The sequence below is a fragment of the Anomaloglossus baeobatrachus genome, chromosome 11 (assembly GCF_048569485.1).
Source record: "Anomaloglossus baeobatrachus isolate aAnoBae1 chromosome 11, aAnoBae1.hap1, whole genome shotgun sequence".
Lineage (NCBI taxonomy): Eukaryota > Metazoa > Chordata > Amphibia > Anura > Aromobatidae > Anomaloglossus > Anomaloglossus baeobatrachus.
Window position 1 is genome coordinate 76,015,407 of NC_134363.1, and position 14,699 is coordinate 76,030,105.

Genomic DNA, 14,699 nt, shown 5'->3' on the forward strand with positions numbered 1-14,699 from the left:
TTAGAGCAGTCAGGCTGTGGAATGCCCTACCACAAGAGGTGGTAATGGCAGATACTATAACAGCTTTTAAAAAAGGGCTGGATGATTTCCTCAGTACACACAACATTGTTGGTTATAAATGACTTAGTCACCAAATGTAGAACTGGTGGAGGAAGGTTGAACTAGATGGACCTAGGGCTTTTTTCAACCTAAGTAACTATGTAACTAAAAAATCAGGTCTTTATTATGTGGACGACAGATTTATGTTCTGAGTAATACATACCTTTAGTATGACCAAGATTCTGTATGATTTCCACACCTGTCTTATCATCAATAGTGATGGGCGAACCCAAACTGTAAAGTTCAGGGTCTGTACTGAACACATAGTGATCGTGCACACGATCCCGAACACGAGCTTTCCTGGGAAACTCGTGTTACAGTTCGGGTCCAGGGACTGTAAAAAAAAGCACATTATTAAGAAACATTATGATTATAATTACTGGTCCTGCGACGCTTCCTGCAGACTCTGTCTACCGGCTGCTTCTGGTTCCGCTTATTGCTGTGCCCCCCGGGTAACCACCACTGACTACAGGACCTTCCATGACATCATAGCCATGTGACCAGTCTGGTGTGAATGTTGTACACACATTGGCTTACAGACTGGTCACATGGCTATGACATCATGGAAGGTCCTGTTAACTTCCGGGGGTATTCACTGCACCGCTCGTCACTCGGCAGTCTTCGGCTGTTTTCGGCCATGTTGGCGGTGACGTCATGGTTCACCCATGTCCATGGCTCATGGACTCGATTGAACTTTGACTGTCACTGTGCGAGTCTTGCATTGGCATCACCTGGCACGACATACATTCTCCCGACAGGGGCGGTTGGTTGCATGTATTTCCATGCAGCTGAGGCGCTCCTGTCAGGATAGTGCCAGTCCGTGTGGTGTGATACCGATGTGAGACTTGCAGGAGTCATACGCAAGTGGAATCATACCCTCAGTGTCAACCTGCTTCTCTCTCTGTAGAGATGCTTGTCTTTACATAGCAATGAAGCAGAGCTGACATTGCTGTATCTGAGGATTACGTCGGACTAAGGATTTTTTTATAATAAAGATGGAGTCTTTAAATGTTTGTTGTTTTATTTCTAATAAAAAAAAATGTTCTATGTGTTGCATTTTTTTTTACTGTTTACTAGAAATTCATGGTAACCATGTCTAATTTGGCGTGACACCTTGAATTTTGAGCTTAGTAGCAGCTGCCTGGTTTTACCTGACTGGCGATCAAATCCAGCAGGACCCCACGCATTTTTTTTAAATTATTTTTTAAATAATTAAAAAAAAAATATTAATGGGCTTCCTGTATTTTGATTGCCAGCCAAGGTAAATCAGGCAGATGGGGGTGGCAGCCCGTAGCCGTCAGCTTTATCTGCGCTGAGAATCAAAAATACCGCGGAGCGCTATGTCATCTTTTTAAATTATTTATTAGGGATGAGCGAATTTATTCGCCACTATTCGGTATCCGACGGATAATAGGGTATTCGAGATATTCGCTATCTGACGCCTAATATTGTATTCGCTCCGATACTTTCATTTTCATTTCTACCTTCCTGGCGCCTGTTTTCCAGCCAATGAACACATCTGATGTTGCTTGCCCTCATAGTAACGTCGCAGCCATCTTTGTTGTGGTGTTACTGTGATTGGCTTGGCCACACAGCGTCATAGGGGCTATATAAGCCAGCGACCATTTTGTGAACACGCAGCCATAGGAAGTTTGCGGTGTAGACTGTACTGTGTGCGGGAGAGCATTCTTAGATCCAATAAATAGTCCTTGTAAGGGCTGAACACAGTGTCCAGTAGCTACTATCAGCTCCACAAATAGCTTTTTTGACAAACAGAAGGCAGGTTTTTCGGTCTCTCTGTCTGTCTGTTGGTCTCTCCCTCTCCCGCCCTCGCTCATACTCACCGATTATTGACCGATTACTGGTGTGGAGCTGCACGGCTGTCACACTGCTCCGGCTTCTCTACCTTTTAAAAATGCCAGACGCTTATTATTCCATCTCGTATTCCCTGGTTCCCCCGCCCACCGGTGCCAATGATTACTTGCATTCAGATGCGCCCCCACGCTGATTGACAGCTGTCTCACTGCAACCAATCACAGCCGCCAGTGGGCGGGTCTATGTAGTGCAGTAAAATAAATAAATAAATAATTAAAAAAAAACGACGTGCGGTCCCCCCAAATTTTGGTACCAGCCAAGATAAAGCCACACGGCCCAGAATTGCCGCATCCATTAGATGCCACAGTCCTGGGACTCTACCTGACTCATCCCGAATTGCCCTGGTGCAGTGGCAATCGGGGTAATAAGGAGTTAATGGCAGCCCATAGCTGCCACTAAGTCCTAGGTTAATCATGGCAGGTGTCTATGAGACACCCCCAATGATTAACCTGTAAGTGAAAGTAAATAAACCATACACCCGAAAAAATCCTTTATTTGGAATAAAAGATGAAAAAACCCCCACCCTCTTTCACCACTTTATTAAAATCCCCAAATACCCCTCTAGGTCAGCATAATCCTCACGAGGTCCCGCGACACATCCAGCTCTGCTACATGAATCTGACAGGAGCGGCCGTACAACACCGCCGCTCTCTGTCAGCTCCACACAGCAACTGAAGTGAGTTGCGCAATCAGTGGTGCCGTCACTCAGGTGGCCCACGACCACCTCTCTCAGGTGGAGGACTCCAGCTGGCCGCGGGTCACCTGAGTGACGGCACCACTGATCGCGCGGCTTACTTCAGTCACTCAAGGGATTTGCGGTCACTGGTGAGTCCTTCACCAGTGATCGCAAATAAGGTTGCAGCACACAGACAGAGCCGTGCGATGGCAATGAAGTCGGGTGAAGTTCATCCAAGTTCATTCTGATCGCGCGGCTCTGTCTCGCAGCCAGACATGCTCTATGCTCTGCTTGCTGTCAATAAATAGAAACATTCCCCATCATCTCTGCTTGCTGTCATTGAATGGAAACATTCCCCAACACCTCTGCTTGCTGTCAGTGAATGGAAACATTCCCCAACACGTCTGCTTGCTATCAGTGAGCGGAAACATTCCCCATCAACTCTGCTTGCTGTCAGTGAATGGAAACATTCCCTAACACGTCAGCTTGCTGTCAGTAAATGGAAATATTTTCCATCATCTCTGCTTGCTGTCAGTGAATGGAAACATTCCCCACCATCTCTGCTTGCTGTCAGTGAGCGGAAACACTCCCCATCTGTTTGCTGTCAGTGAATGGAAACATTCCCCAACACGTCAGCATGCTGTCAGTAAATGGAAATATTCCCCACCATCTCTGCTTGCTGTTAGTGAGTGGAAACATTCCCCACCATCTCTGCTTGCTGTGAATAAGTGGAAACATTCCCCATCATCTCTGCTTGCTGTCAGTGAATGGAAATGTTCCCCACCATCTCTGCTTGCTGACACTGAATGGGAACATTCCCCACCATCTCTGCGTGCTGTCAGTAAGTGGAAACATTCCTCATCATCTCTGCTTGCTGTCATTGAATGAAAACATTCCCCATCATCTCTGCTTGCTGTCATTGAATGGAAACATTCCTCACCATCTCTGCTTGCTGTCAGTGAGTTGAAACATTCCCCATCATCTCTACTTGCTGTCATTGAATGGAAACATTCCACAACATGTCTGCTTGCTGTAATTGAATGGAGACATTCCTCAACATGTCTGCTTGCTGTCAGTGAATGAAACATTCCCCAACATGTAAGCTTGCTGTTAGTTAATGGAAACATTCCCCACCCTCTCTGCTTGCTGTCAGTGAGTGGAAATATTCCCCATCATCTCTGCTTGCTGTCATTGAATGGAAACATTCCCAAACATGTCTTCTTGCTGTCAGTGAATGGAAACATTCCCCACCATCTCTGCTTGCTGTCAGTGAGTGGAAACATTCCCGATCATCGTTTTGGATGCATTTTTGACAGTGCAGTCCCGGCTCTGCTACATGATACAACATGGCTGGCTGCGAGACAGAGCCGCGCGATCAGAATGAACTCAAATGAACTTCACCCGACTTTATTGTCATCGCATGGCTCTGTCTGTGTGCCGCGGCCTGATTTGCGAACACAGGTGAAGGACTTACCGGTGACCGTAAATCCCCTGAGTGACTGAAGTAAGCCGCGTGATCAGCGGTGCCATCACTCAGGTGACCCGCGGCCAGCTGGAGTCCTCCACCTGAGAGAGGTGGCCGTGGGCCACCTGAGTGACGGCACCACTGATTGCGCAACTCACTTCAGTTGCTGCGTGGAGCTGACAGAGAACGGCGGTGTTGTACGGCCGCTCCTGTCAGATTCATGTAGCAGAGCTGGATGTGTCGCGGGACCTCGTGAGGATTACGCCGGACCTGGAGGAGGGGTATTTGGGGATTTTAATAAAGTGGTGTGAAAGAGGGTGTTTTTTTTTCGTCTTTTATTCTAAATAAAGGATTTTTTCGAGTGTATGTGTTTATTTATTTTCACTTACAGGTTAATCATTGGGGGTGTCTCATAGACACCTGCCACGATTAACCTAGGACTTAGTGGCAGCTATCGGCTGCCATTAACTCCTTATTACCCCAATTGCCACCGCACCAGGGCAATTCGGGATTAGCCGGGTAGAGTCCCGGGACTGTCGCATCTAATGGATGTGGCAATTCCGGGCGGCTGCTGGCTGATATTTTAGGCTGCGGGGCTCCCCATAACGTTGGGCTTCCCAGCCTGAGAATAAAAACCTTCAGCCGTGTGGCTTTATCTTGACTGGTACCAAAATTTGGGGGGACCGCACGCCGTTTTTTTAAATTATTTATTTATTTTACTGCACTACATAGACCCGCCCACTGGCGGCTGTGATTGGTTGCAGTGGAGAAAAAGCTGGAGAAGCTGCCTGAGCAGTGTAACAGCTGTGCTGTGCAGTCCCGGTGATCGGTCAGTGCTCGGTGAGTATGAGAGAGAGGGGGAGAGGGAGAGACAGAGAGAGAGACCGAAAAACCTGCGTTCTGTTTGTCAAAAAAGCGATTACTTTGGTTTGAGAGCTGTTCTGACGACTACATAAACGCCGTGTGCTGATCTGAGCATGTTATTCCAAGACACCAGAAATGCAGTCACGCACCTTCTACAGGCTGTGCCCATACTGTTTCTGGCTTTTCCCATCCATCTCAGCCTTTTCCTCAGTCACCACAGCTCACCGTTAGGTCCAACGTGAAATTATTTGAGTTTCTCATAGACTTACATTGCGCATCAACTAGTCGAATAGTGCCAACCTATTCGTCAGATATTCGTCGAAGCGGATATTTTGGTATTCGATCATCCTTATTATTTATTTATTTTTACACTACTATATGTGTCAGGGACCCAGCAGACAATCACAGATGCTGTCACGCAGAATGGGCATCTGTGATTGGTTGTTGGACTAACCTTTAATCTGCCCATATATTCTAGTTGCTAGAATGTATGGGCTGGTTTCAGGTTACTCCTGCATCCAATCACAAACACCCATTCTGTAACAGCATGTGTGATTGTCTGTTAATTTAACAGTAAAATAAAACAACAACACAGAGAAAAAATATTTTACTAGAAGTAAAACAGAAGACATTTAGGACTCCATCTTTATTACTCAAAAAAACCTTCCGACGTAGTCCAAAGGCGGGCGAGCATCTTCAGCTCTGCTACATCTGCGTGAGAAGACAAACACAGGTCTGCTCACACAAACTCAGCTGAGAGCAGTCAGAGACTTCACACTGTAAGTCAGTGGTGGTTACTCGGGGGCACAGCAATGATCGGATCCGGAACCAGAAGCGGCCGGGAGACAGAGTCTGCAGGACGCATCGCGGGACCTGTAAGTATAATGACAATGTTTATTATTAACTATATTCTTTATTTGACAGCCCCCATCCGCCCCATCACATAACTGGAAAGTCCAAGTTCACTTTTCGGATGCGCGTTATCTCAGAACCTGAACTTGAACTTTACAAAATGTTCGGGCGAGTCTCCATCACTATTCATCAAATTATCAAAATAATTATTTGGGGAATAAGAAGTCTTAAATATCCCAGTTTGCTTATTAGTGATATTCTGGACAGATGTGCTGGCCCTTTAAGTCTAGGTGAGTGCATGTGCGCTCCTCCTAGTGTGCATGTGTGAGGACCGCAACCCGGAAGTCAGAGCCGAGACCACAGGAGGAGAGGCAGGACACTGGAGCGCAGGTGGCTGTAGTGAGTGAGCGGCGCCGAGCCGGGACTGACGGGGAAAAGGTCTGGACGGGGTAGCAGGAGAGCGGGCTCGGCGGGGTGCTGGGACCCCAGGGGTTGGAGCGATGGGTGATGGGCGGCGCGGTTGGACCGGGAGCATGACAACAGCCTGGAAGAAATTAGTAAAAGACCTGTTGTCTGGTTGACAGTACTGTGCTGCTGTGGTACATTGTTCTACTGTTCAGAGACATCTGCACAAATATGGCTTTCATGGCAGAGTCATCAGAAGAAAACCTCTTCTGCATTCTCACCTCAGATTCAGAAGTATACAAAAGAACATCTAAACAAGTCCTGTGGACCAATGAGGTTAAAATAGAACTCTTTAGCTACAATGATCAAAAGTATGTGTGGCGAAAAAAGGACACAGAATTTCAGGGAAAAAACATGTCGCCAATCATTAAGCATGGGGTGGATCAATCATGTTTTGGGGCTGTATTGCAGCAAATGGCACTGGGAACATTTCACTGGTAGAGGAAAGAATGGATTCAATAAAATTTCAAAAATTCTTGATGGAAACATAATACTATATGTACAAATCTGATGCTCAAAAGAGGATTGCGTCTACAAATGGATAATGATCCTAAACGCAAGTCAAAATCTACAATATACTACTTCAAAAGGGGCAAGCTGAAGGTTTTACAATGGTACTCACAGTCCCGTGATCTGAACATCATTGAAAATCTGTGGTTAGACCTCAAAAGAGCAGTGCATGCAAGACGAGCCAGGAATCTCACAGAACTGGAAGAGGAGCCAGGAATCTCACAGAACTGGAAGATGCCTCCAAGGAAGAATGGATGAAAATCCCTAAAACAAAAATTGAAAGACTCTTGACAGGCTATAAAAAGCATTTACAAGCTGTGATTTTTGTCAAAGTGGGTGCTACTAGGTACTAACCATGAATACTGAACAAAATTATGAGTTAATAACTCCCATAAGGAAAAGAGCTATAACTTGGAATAAAAATGCTAAATTTTATTGATAGCATAATAAAATATATAGAATAAAAAAGTACAGCGATAATATACAATAAAGGACCTAAGGAAATGTGAAAAAACGTTCTACTAGACCGTCAAGTATAACCAGGGCTGTATTTTGCCTTCATGCTGCCCTAGGCACTTTAAATGGTCGCGCCCCTTATTGACAACGTAAAACTGAGTTTTCGCACACGACATCTGTTTAAGGCAGATCTACTCTGTAAAACACTTTAAAAAGTATCAATGAGAAATGAAGGGCACTAACCCCCCCCCCAATGGGGATCACCACAGGCACATCAAAACATAGCATGAGTATAAAATATTCCCACCATCCCCACTTATATACTGTGACTGTCACACTGCCCCTAATATACTACACACTGCCCTCCCTTATAAATTATATCCACCACACCTTCCTCGATTATGAAATATGATCTGCACATTGTCCTCACATCATGCTGCCCCCTCCTCACAATGTCCCATGCATGCTGCCCCCTCCTCAGTGTCCCATGCATGCTGCCCCCTCCTCACAATGTCCCATGCATGCTGCCCCCTCCTCACAATGTCCCATGCATGCTGCCCCCTCCTCATAATGTCCCATGCATGCTGCCCCCTCCTCACAGTGTCCCATGCATGCTGCCCCCTCCTCATAATGTCCAATGCATGCTGCCCCTTTCTCACAGTGTCCCATGCATGCTGCCCCCTCCTCACAGTGTCCCATGCATGCTGCCCCCTCCTCACAGTGTCCCATGCATGCTGCCCCCTCCTCACAATGTCCCATGCATGCTGCCCCCTCCTCACAATGTCCCATGCATGCTGCCCCCTCCTCACAGTGTCCCATGCATGCTGCCCCCTCCTCACAGTGTCCCATGCATGCTGCCCCCTCCTCACAGTGTCCCATGCATGCTGCCCCCTCCTCACAGTGTCCCATGCATGCTGCCCCCTCCTGACAGTGTCCCATGCATGCTGCCCCCTCCTCACAATGTCCCATGCATGCTGCCCCCTCCTCACAGTGTCCCGTGCATGCTGCCCCTCTCCATGAGCTCCTAATGCTGCCTTCCTCTTTTATATAATGACACCTCCATGCTGCCCTACTCATCATACTAAGACCACCACACTAGCGCTTATGCTGAGAGACACACACACACACACACACACACACACACACACACACACACACACACACACACACACACTACCCCACTCTTGATATTGACTCCCCTACATTGTTCCACTCCATACTGAGCCCACACATGCTGCCCCTTCTCCATAATGAGCTCCCAATGTTGCCCCCCTCTTATTCTGAGTCCTTACACTCCCCCCCATCGATATTGTCATTGCACTATACCTCAACCCTTGTCCTCTGTCTCTAGCATTGGCCCCTCTCTCCCATTCCCCCAGTAGCAGCCTCTCTCCCCCCCGCCTCCAGCAGCAGCCTCTCCCCCAGCATCAGCCGCTCTCCCCCCAGCCTCCCCCAGCATCAGCCTCTCTCCCCCCAGCCTCCCTCAGCATCAGCCTCCCTGCTCCCAGCTTACCCCAGCATCAGCCTCTCTCCTCCCAGCCTCCCCCAGCATGAGCCTCCTCCAGCATCAGCCTCTCTCCTCCCAGCCTCCCCCAGCATGAGCCTCCTCCAGCATCAGCCTCTCTCCCAGCCTCCCCCAGCATCAGCCTCCCTGCTCCCAGCATCAGCCTCCCTCCTCCCAGCCTCCCCCAGCATCAGCCTCCCTCCTCCCAGCCTCCCCCAGCATCGGCCTCCCTCCTCCCAGCCCCCCTCCTCCAAGCCTCCCCCAGCATCAGCCTCCCAGCCTGAGCATCAGCCTCCCTCCTCCAAGCCTCCTTCTCCCCCTCCCAGCCTCCCCCAGCATCAGCCTCTCTCCTCCCAGGCTCCCCCAGCATCAGCCTCCCTGCTCCCAGCTTCCCGCAGTATCAGCCTCCCTCCTCCCAGCCTCCCCCAGCATCAGCCTCCCTCTTCCCAGCCTCCCCCAGCATCAGCCTCCCTCTTCCCAGCCTCCCCCAGCATCAGCCTCCCTCTTCCCAGCCTCCCCCAGCATCAGCCTCTCTCCTCCCAGCCTCCCCCAGCATCAGCCTCCCTGCTCCCAGCTTCCCCCAGTATCAGCCTCCCTCCTCCCAGCCTCCCTCTTCCCAGCCTCCCCCAGCATCAGCCTCCCTCTTCCCAGCCTCCCCCAGCATCAGCCACCCTCTTCCCAGCCTCCCCCAGCATCAGCCACCCTCCTCCCAGCCTCCCCCAGCATCAGCCACCCTCCTCCCAGCCTCCCCCAGCATCAACCACCCTCCTCCCAGCCTCCCCCAGCATCAGCCTCCCAGCCTCCCCCAGCATCAGCCTCCCTCCTCCCAGCCTCCCCCAGCATCAGCCTCCCTCCTCCCAGCCTCCCAGCCCCCCTCCTCCAAGCCTCCCCCAGCATCAGCCTCCCAGCCTCCCTGAGCATCAGCCTCCCTCCTCCAAGCCTCCCCCTCCCACTCCCCCAGCATCAGCCTCTCTCCTCCCAGCCTCCCCCAGCATCAGCCTCCCTGCTCCCAGCTTCCCCCAGTATCAGCCTCCCTCCTCCCAGCCTCCCCCAGCATCAGCCTCCCTCTTCCCAGCCTCCCCCAGCATCAGCCTCCCTCTTCCCAGCCTCCCCCAGCATCAGCCTCCCTCTTCCCAGCCTCCCCCAGCATCAGCCTCCCTCTTCCCAGCCTCCCCCAGCATCAGCCTCTCTCCTCCCAGCCTCCCCCAGCATCAGCCTCCCTGCTCCCAGCTTCCCCCAGTATCAGCCTCCCTCCTCCCAGCCTCCCCCAGCATCAGCCTCCCTCTTCCCAGCCTCCCCCAGCATCAGCCTCCCTCCTCCCAGCCTCCCCCAGCCTCAGCCTCCCTCCTCCCAACCTCCCCCAGCATCAGCCTCCCTCCTCCCAACCTCCCCCAGCATCAGCCTCCCTCCTCCCAGCCTCCCCCAGCATCAGCCTCCCTCCTCCCTCAGCATCAGCCTCCCTCCTCCAAGCCTCCCTCAGCATCAGCTTCCCTCCTCCAAGCCTCGCCCTCCCCCTCCCAGCCTCCCCCAGCATCAGCCTCTCTCCTCCCAGCCTCCCCCAGCATCAGCCTCCCTCCTCCCAGCATCAGCCTCCCTCCTCCCAGCCTCCCCCAGCATCAGCCTCCCTCCTCCCAGCCTCCCCCAGCATCAGCCTCCCTCCTCCCAGCCTCCCCTAGCATCAGCCTCCCTCAGCATCAGCCTCCCTCAGCATCAGCCTCCCCCTCCTCCAAGCCTCACCCTCCCAGCTTCCCCCAGCATCAGCCTCCCTCCTCCCAGCCTCCCTCAGCATCAGCCTCCCTCCTCCAAACCTCACCTTCCCCCTCTCTCCTCCCAGCCTCCCCAAGCATCAGCCTCCCCCAGCCTCAGCCTCCCTCCTCCCAGCCTCCCCCAGCATCAGCCTCCCTCTTCCCAACCTCCCTCAGCATCAGCCTCCCTCCTCCCAACCTCCCCCAGCATCAGCCTCCCTCCTCCCAGCCTCCCCCAGCATCAGCCTCCCTCCTCCTAGCCTCCCCCAGCATCAGCCTCCCTCCTCCCTCAGCCTCTCTCCTCCAAGTCTCCCTCAGCATCAGCTTCCCTCCTCCAAGCCTCACCCTCCCCCTCCCAGCCTCCCCCAGCATCAGCCTCCCTCAGCATCAGCCTCCCTCAGCATCAGCCTCCCCCTCCCAGCCTCCCCCAGAATCAGCCTCTCTCCTCCCAGCCTCCCCCAGCATCTGCCTCTCTCCTCCCAGCCTCAGCCTCTCAGCCTCTCTCTCTCCCCCCTAGCCTCTCTCTCCCCCCTGTCTCCCCCCAACCTCAGCCTCTCTCTCCCCCCAGCCTCCCCCCCAGCTTCAGCCTCTCTCTCCTCCCAGCCTCAGCCTCTCTCTCCCCCCAGCCTCCCCCCCAGCCTTAGCCTCTCTCTCCCCCCAGCCTCCCCCCCAGCCTCAGCCTCTCTCCCCCCAGCCTCAGCCTCTCTCTCCCCCCAGCCTCAGTGTCTCTTTTCCCCCAGCCTCCCTCTCTTCCAGCCTCAGCCTCTCTCCCCCCCAGCCTCAGCCTCTCTTCCCAGTCTCACCCCAGCCTAAGCCTCTCTCTCTTCCCAGCCTCAGCCTCTCTCTCTCTTCCCAGCCTCCCCCCAGCCTCAGCCTCTTTCTCTTCCCAGCCTCTCTCTCTTCCCAGCCTCCCCCCAGCCTCAGCCTGTCTCTTCCCAGCCTCTCTCTCTTCCCAGCCTCCCCCCAGTCTCAGCCTCTCTCTTCCCAGCCTCCCCCCAGTCTCAGTCTCTCTCTCTTCCCAGCCTCAGCCTCTCTCTCTCTTCCCAGCCTCCCCCCAGCCCCAGCCTCTCTCTCTTCCCAGCCTCAGCCTCTCTCTTCCCAGCCTCCCCCCAGCCTCAGCCTCTCTTCCCAGCCTCCCCCCAGCCTCAGCCTCCCTCTTCCCAGCCTCAGCCTCTGTCTTCCCAGCCTCCCCCCAGCCTCAGCCTCCCTCTTCCCAGCCTCCCCCCAGCCTCAGCCTCTCTCTTCCCAGCCTCCCCCCAGCCTCAGCCTCTCTCTCTTCCCAGCCTCCCCCCAGCCTCTCTCTCTTCCCAGCCTCTCTCTCTTCCCAGCCTCCCTCCAGCCTCTCTCTCTTCCCAGCCTCCCCCCAGCCTCTCTCTCTTCCCAGCCTCCCTCTCTTCCCAGCCTCCCCCAGCCTCAGCCTCTCTCCCCCCAGCCTCCCCTTGCATGATTATAGTGGAAAAAAAGAGGCATCGCAATGATCATCAACTAACCTGTAAGGTGCCCATACATTCTAGGCTCTGCCTTACCTGCTCCGGTGCCCGCTGCCCTGCTCTGGCTGGCTCCTCTTCTGGCTGGCTCCAGCTTCAGATGCGTCCTCCGCGGCGTGTGTCATCTGCAGCATTGGACGCTGCAGCACGGGGCAGTGAGCTGATTGTCGCGCCCGTGCGCCTCTGACCCCGGAAGTGCAGGCGATGGAACTTCCGGGGTTAATCAGCTCACTATGCCTGGCGCCCGCCATGTATTTAAATAGACAGAAGTGCGCCTCTCCTCCCTCTCAACCCCCCGAACACAGCCGAGTGTAACGGAGGGAGGGACGGGGGGCGGGGATGTAAAAAAAAAAAAAAAAAATTATATATATATATTTTTTTTTTCTGCCAGAAAGTGCCGCCCCCCGCAACGTGCCGCCCTAGGCACGGGACCACGGGTGCCTAGTGGCAAATACGGCCCTGAGTATAACACAATCTAAAATGAAGAACAAGCTTCATGACATCTCCATGACACATGAAGATGAGGTTAGAAATGCCTATGCAAAAATTACAATGTTAGGTACATATAAGTTAATTTATAAAGTGCTAAATGTAGCAGCAAAACTGTCACTAAAGATTCATCACCAGTAAATCATATAGAACCTTGTAAACTACAATACCATGTTATAACCACAAGATGGCAGCATTGCTCTCTATTAACGTGGCTTTCGAGAGCCGTACTACTCAGTGGATACACAACCATTAAGGTTATGATCGAGAATACATACACAATCTTATGGGTTATATACTGTGTATATCATCAATAGGTTAGTAATACATGGTCAGGAGAAGTAGAACTTACTTAACCCCTTCATGACCAGGCAATTTTCCGTTTTTGTTTTTTGCTCCCATTCTTCCGAGAATGTCAAATATAATAAATAAATCAGGGGCGGCACGGTGGCTCAGTGGTTAGCACTGCAGCCTTGCAGCGCTGAGGTCCTGGGTTCAAATCCCACCAAGGACACCATCTGCAAGGAGTTTGTATGTTCTCCCCGTGTTTGTGTGGGTTTCCTCCGGGTTCCTTACTCCCACACTCCAAAGACATACAGATGGGCACAGTGTTGCCAATGTATGTAAAGCGCTGTCGAATTAATAGCGCTATATAAATGAATAAATTATTATTATATGTGAATACAACAATGTATTACAATGAAGAAAAATAAATTAATATAAAAATACTGCTGGAGATGTAGTTTAATTTATAATAAATAAAGTGAAAAATTAATAAATATGTGATGAAAAATAGTGAACTATATAAAAGAGTACTCCATGTGTATAAAAAATACACCATAAAGTACAGTGCCTTGCGAAAGTATTCGGCTCCCTTGAATTTTTCAACCTTTTCCCACATTTCAGGCTTCAAACATAAAGATAAACATTTTAATGTTATGGTGAAGAATCAACAACAAGGGACACAATTGTGAAGTTGAACTAAATTTATTGCTTATCTTAACCCCTTCAGCCCCTGGGCGCTTTCCGTTTTTCCGGGTTTATTTTGCTCCCCTTCTTCCAAGAGCCGTAATTTTTTTACTTTTCCGTCAATCTTGCCATATGAGGGCTTGTAGTTTGCGGAAGAGTTGTACTTTTAAATGAAACCATAGGTTTTATCATATAGTGTACTGGAAAACAGCAAAAAAATTCCAAGTGTGGAAAAACTGCAAAAAAAGTGTGATGGCACAATAGTTTTTGGGATATTTTATTCACAATGTTCACTATATGGTAAAACTGATGTGTTGTTGTGATGCCTGAGGTCAGTGCGAGTTTGTAGACATCAAACATGTATGTTATTATGATCTGCAGCCATTAGGATCCAGATTGCCAGTCTTAAACTGGGTTCACACTAAACGACAGAGACAACGACGTCGCTGTTACGTCACCATTTTCTGTGACGTAGCAGCGACCTTGTAAGTCGCTGTTATGATCGCTGCTTAGCTGTCAAACACAGCAGCCGAAACAGCGATCATAACGACACGCGTCGCTGTGCTGCAACATGTGCAGAGAGCAGGGAGCCGCGCACACTGAGCGCTGGCTCCTTGCTCTCCTAGCTACAGTACACATCGGGTTAATTACACGATGTGTACTGCAGCTACATGTGCAGAGAGCAGGAGCCGGCGCTGGCAGCGTGAGAGCGGCGGAGGCTGGTAACTAAGGTAAATATCGGGTAACCACCTTGGTTACCCGATGTTTACAGTGGTTACAGCTTTCCGTAGCTGCCAGACGCCGACTCCTGCTCCCTGCTCGCTTCATTTCGTCGCTCTCTCGCTGTCACACACAGCGATGTGTGCTTCACAGCGGGAGAGCGACGACCAAAAAATGAAGCTGGACATTCAGCAACGAGCGGCGACCTCACAGCAAGGGCCAGCTCGTTGCTGGATGTCACACACAGCGACAGCGACGGGACGTCGTTGCAACGTCACAGAAAATGGTGACGTAGCAGCGACGTCGTTGTCGTTGTCGCTGTGTGTGACACCACCTTAACCCTGTTCATTTATTATCTGCTTCACAGCATTATATTGTTGCCATATGCACACCCGGTGTAGTCTGTTGCCGACTTTTACCTTGTGCCAGCTGTTTTGTAATAAATATTTCAATTTTGCACTACACTCTTGTTCTGTTTTTTGCAAGTATTTTTGAGTGTGCCATGTAGGTACCATGCACAGGT